This window comes from Abramis brama (assembly GCF_963993115.1).
Source record: "Abramis brama genome assembly, chromosome: 13".
NCBI classification, from domain to species: Eukaryota; Metazoa; Chordata; class Actinopteri; order Cypriniformes; family Leuciscidae; genus Abramis; species Abramis brama.
In genome coordinates this window covers 2,081,700-2,087,701 of record NC_139975.1, presented here as the reverse complement: position 1 = coordinate 2,087,701, position 6,002 = coordinate 2,081,700, and positions in this window count along the sequence as shown.

The window sequence follows — 6,002 nt, the reverse complement described above, 5'->3', positions numbered from 1 at the left end:
AGGATTGAGTTTCTCTAATAGCAGTGTTACAAACTCAGTCAGCACAAAAACACACTCAAACTCTCATTCCAGACAGGCACATTCCCCATGTGCAGCACGTACTGTAACACACACACACACACACACTCACCACCGGGCACACTTAAATAATCCTGTGTACTGTATTTACAGTAGGCTATGCGACAGTGAAAGATGTCAGATATTCACTGTAATTTATAGACCTTTCAGGGGATGAATAGTGTAGGATTCACTCTGAAACAAGGGAGGAGGAGGGTGGAGGAGGAGGAGGAGGAGGGAGGAGGAGGGTGGAGGAGGGAGGAGGAGGAGGAGGGAGGAGGGTGGAGGAGGGAGGAGGGAGGGAGAGGAGGAGGAGGAGGGAGGAGGAGGGTGGAGGAGGGAGGAGGAGGAGGGTGGAGGGAGAAGGAGGAGGGTGGAGGAGGAGGGTGGAGGAGGGAGGAGGAGGAGGGTGGAGGGAGAAGGAGGAGGGTGGAGGAGGAGGAGGGAGGAGGGAGAGGAGGAGGAGGAGGGAGGAGGAGGGTGGAGGAGGGAGGAGGAGGAGGGTGGAGGAGGGTGGAGGAGGGAGGAGGGAGGGAGGAGGGAGGGAGGAGGAGGAGGAGGGAGGAGGAGGGTGGAGGAGGGAGGAGGAGGAGGGTGGAGGAGGGTGGAGGAGGAAAATCGAAATTCGTCGAAAATCCGCTAGGGCGAGGTCCCAAAAGGGAGCAAATGTCCATAGACCCCCATGTTAAAATGTCTGTTTTCACAGCATAAATTCATGTTTTTACAGGTTGGTCCCATGGACTTTTATTGTATTTTTCGATAGGTTCCGAGTGCCTGACAACTGTGAGGGGGGTGAATTTTTTTCTAACTCGTTAGTTTAGATCGTATTTAGATATAAAATGTATGACAAATAAGGGCGTGGTTAACTTTGATTGACAGCTTGATTGACAGCTTAGGCTGCGCCAAGGAGAATGACAACATAAGAAGCGCCATTTGTTTACACAGTTGAAATATAATACTACTGTTTTTGTATCATGAAATGTAGTTTTAAGATTTTTTCAGGCGAGAATGTAGTTGTTTAAAACTCAAATCTGTGGTTTATTTAAAGATTTATGAAAATTGTATCCAGTTGTGAGATCCAGCGATGTCCGGGCGCTCAACGCTCATGTACCCCGCCTGGAACAGCCTTTCCTCGGCTAGTCGTTCTGGCGTTTGCCGCTGACTCTGGCGTCTCTGTAGTGGTTAAACATGAGATATAATTCGTCTCGTCTATATCTAACGGGAGATTTTTGGTCTTGTGAATCTATAATTTGTTCCCTGGCCAATCGTTTTGGCTGAGGGGAAGTTTCATAACTTTATAAGCTATTTAACTTTACCGTTGTATGGTTAGACTAGAGCGTTGATGTTTGACTGAATTGTTTGCTTTATTTGTATAGCTTCTTGTACCTTTTACTTATACTTTTATAATGGGTAATATTGATAAAACTGAAATTTAACAAAAAGAGACTGAGTTGAGTTTTGTCATTTTAAATTTTAATACAATGAAGATGATCTGTAATGTTGTTTACTGCAACATCTGTTGTTTAGTACAAATGCACATATTGCCTGGACCTTAAAATGTTTAATGTTTTTATATTATATTTAAAACGAAAAGAGGCAGGTTTGTGTTTTATATTTTGTTTTGTTATAAATAGGCAAACGTTATATGCAGTGAATATAATCAATACGCGTTGCCTGAACCACATTTGTGTGGCTATAATGTTTAAGATTTTTTACAGTCTATGGGATAGACATGATGATTGATGATGTGAAGTTAATTGGATTGATTAATTGAGCGTGCTCCTCATGAACTTTGTTTAATGAAACATCATTGAGAGAGTGTGTTCTAGTGTAAGTGTGTGTGTGTGTGTGTGTGTGTGTGTGTGAGAGAGAGAGTGTGTTCTAGTGTAAGTGTGTGTGTGTGTGTGTGAGAGAGTGTGTTCTAGTGTAAGTGTGTGTGTGTGTGTGTGAGAGAGAGAGAGTGTGTGTTCTAGTGTAAGTGTGTGTGTGTGTGTGTGTGTGTGAGAGTGTGTGTGAGAGTGTAAGTGTGTGTGTGTGTGTGTGAGAGAGAGAGAGTGTGTGTTCTAGTGTAAGTGTGTGTGTGTGTGTGTGTGTGTGTGTGTGAGAGTGTGTGTGAGAGTGTAAGTGTGTGTGTGTGTGTGTGTGTGTGTGAGAGAGAGTATGTGTTCTAGTGTAAGTGTGTGTTGAGCAGTAGTTTGGCTTGTTCACCCTGAACTCTGTGTGTGTTTTGACTGCGGCGGCTCAGATTATATCAGTGTGGAGACGAAACGCTTGAGTTTCTCACCCGCCGCTGATCTGCATCGACACACACTCACAGATCGGCTCACACACCTGTTACTGTTATCCTCACATGTAACGGGTCGAGTCTCACACTGCGAAGACTGAGTAAAGAGTGTTTAGAGTGAATGCAGGATATCCCACACATGCTTGATCTGCAGAGTTCACATGTAATGCAGCTCGACCACTGAGATTCGTCAACTTAAATATACAGACTTACTGGACTCACACGTATCTGACCCAAACCAGTGACTGATCCCAGTGACCGATCCCAGTGACTGATCCCAGTGACTGATCCCAGTGACTGATCCCAGTGACTGATCCCAGTGACTGATCCCAGTGAACCGTCTCTCTTAAAGGGACAGTTCGGAGTAAAATCAACCTAGGGTCCTTTGCACCATGACCTCGAGCCAAACACCCCCCCCTTTTTCCCCTTGGTCGAACATTATTAAAGTTAGAGCTTGTTTAGAGAGATCAGCCGGATGGTTTAGTGCAGCGCTAATGGATCCAAGGCTGTATCTGGTAAATTACCGCACTAATAATGCCCAGAATGGCACCAAACTTCTACAGTAGTACAAACAGGTTCTGTACTCATAAAACGAGGCATTGGAAAGTTTGTAAGTACATCAGGAGTTTATTTAAATAACACTTGCCTGATGGCTAATGCTACCGCTAACCCGGACGTCGACGTCACTTCAGTGATTTGGGAAAAGCCTGTGAAAGTCCTGGAAGAAAACCAGTATATCCAAAATTATTTTTATTTTTTTTCTGAGGTGTTGACAACAGTGTTAACTAATAATTGTTACTGGTACTACCAACAAAATATTAGTGCATTCCTGGAACTGGGCATCATTATGCATCGCTTTCTGCCAGGACTTTTACAGGCTTTTCCCAAACCACTGAAGTGAACTGGGCATTATTAGTGCGGTAATTTACCAGATACAGCCTTGGATCCATTAGCGCCTGCACTAAACCATCCGCTGATATCTCTAAACAAGCTCTAACTTTAATAATGTGGGGGGGGGGGAGGTGTTTGGCTTGAGGTCATGGTGTAAAGGACCCTCAGTTGATTTTACTCTGAACCATCCCTTTAATGCATCAGCATGAAGTACCTTTCAAACGCTTGCAGAGAAACACATCAAATCACCGTTATTCCATTAACCGTCAGGATAATACGATCACAGCAGCAGTAATGGACACTCTCTCTTTCTCTCACACACACACACACACACACACTCTGTGTCTGGAGAGAAGACGAGACACTGTCAGTCTGTCTGTGTAAACACTCCGGCCGTTAATTCTTTGCATTAATTTGCATTGATGATGTCATGATGAGACGCTTCCCCCTCTTACAGTGAGAGGAAAACATGGAGGAAAACAGCAACATGCATCAGTTCTCTGTCTCTTTCAGCACGCATTTCTCTCTCTTTCATCTCCAGGTGTTTGCGTCTCACGTGTCTCTCTGTATCGTGTGTGTGTGTGTGTGTGTGTGTGTGTGTGTGTGTGAGTCACCGTCAGCAGGCTGTGTGATGGAGGAAAAGAGCTGCTTTTACTGTAAAATAATGAGACACAAAAATAGAGGCATTCACCGGCTTAACCAGGTGACCATTAAACACACACACACACACACACACACACACACACACACACACACACACACACACACACACACACACACACTTCCTAATAAATGATGATCAAGTAAAGCTCAGTTGCTTCAGTCCAGCTGAAGTATTACTAATAATATCACAGTTATTCTCATGTTTCCCTGATAAACAGTAGAAGCTCGAGATGAAGGACGACTGTACGGCTACACACACACACACACACACACACACACACACACACACACACAGGTCAGATCTGACGGCAGGAGCTCGAGATGAAGGACGACTGTACGGCTACACTGACGGACTCTCACCTGACACAACCATCATTCAGTTCTCTGCATTTATCCTCGGCTCTGAATATCACGGTTCTTAATGCAAGTTACTTGTGTTGCTCTTCATTTGTAAGTCACTTTGGATAAAAGTGTTTGCTAAAAAAATGAATAAATGCAAATGGAAAATTGAGTCACTGTAACAGGTCTTTATTCACATACAGAGATTCACACAGAGATGAGGGGTCAGAACACTGTTGACCTTTGACCTTTACACTCCAGAGGTCAGCGTGACGACACAAACCCTGTCAAACATTCATGAGAGATGCGTGTGTTTTGCACTGATTCACACACACACATGAAATTTTGGGAAGATCGCCTTATTCGCCTACACCAAATCTCAGTTTAAATGCTTGTAATTCATAAATGCTTTGAATACAGTCCTAAAGTCTCTTTTTAAAGAAGAGAAAACAATTAAAAACATATTACACAGTTTTCTGTAAAGTGAATGTACTGAACCAAATTTTTATTTTGTTTATTTTTAAACAAAATATGTATTTTACAAAATAATTTGGACTCTAAAATTTCTAGAACATCAAAGCCGTTTGTCCAACCAAGTTGTGTTCCAAATGTAAATAAAAAAATGGCAATAAAAAAGCCACTATAATTAATTTTTTCCATGTTTTTTTTTTTTTGTAAATAATATGAATAAAAATGTATAGGCTAAATAACAAATTTGTATGAAAATATTTTATCTTTGTAACTTTATGTATTTTATTGTAAATATATTGGTAACACTTTACAATAAGGTTCATAAGTTAACATTAGTTAACCACATTAGTTAGCATGAACTAATAATATACTACACCTATACAGCATTTATTAATCTTTGTTAATGTTAATTTCAACATTAACTAATACTTTATTAAAATCTTGTTAACATTAGTTAACGCACTGTTAAAGGTGCTGTATGTAGTTTTCAGCGACCTCTAGCGGTGATGTTTCAGATTGCAACCAATAATTTTTCAAGCGCGTGCTCGAATTTATGAGCGAGCACTGTGTGGGTACCTTCCAGACTGAGACGCAACACACCGGAGAAAGCATCACACAACATGCTGGAAACTAAGGTAAACTCCCACTGCAACGTTACAATAATAGGCTACTTTTATCAGCTTGACAATTGCTCCATGCTTGTACCATGATAAGTATGGAACCCTATCAACCGTGCCGAATTTTGCCACTGCAAGCACCACTTGTTTGAAGTTGCATAAGTCATAAGTCCATGTCATAAGTTGCAGTGTCGTCGCTGTTGAGTGCAAAGTCAGTAGGCTAGACGAGGCGAGAGGCTCGGGAGCGCGCGTGCAGGTCACGTCACTGGATTTTGCGGTAAATCCGACCCGGCACCTTCACATACAAATAAGAATACTTGCTTTCCGAGGTAATAGCAAAACCCGCAAAGTGGATCATTTTAATGTGAGATTACAACCCCTTCACACACAGGCAATAAAAAAAGGAGAAAGCATTTTAGCAGAAAAGTTACATACAGCACCTTTAACTAACATGAACAAACTATGAACAGCTGTATTTATTTATTAACTAACGTTAACAAAGATGAACAAATACAGTAACAAATGTATTGCTCATGGTTAGTTCATGTTAGTTAATACAGTAACTAATGTTAAAAAATGAACCTTATTGTAATGTTTCACCAAGTTATTATACGTGTTTATAAATATATTTTTAACAGGACTACATCTCCCATCATCCTTTGCGCATGCGTCACGACCAA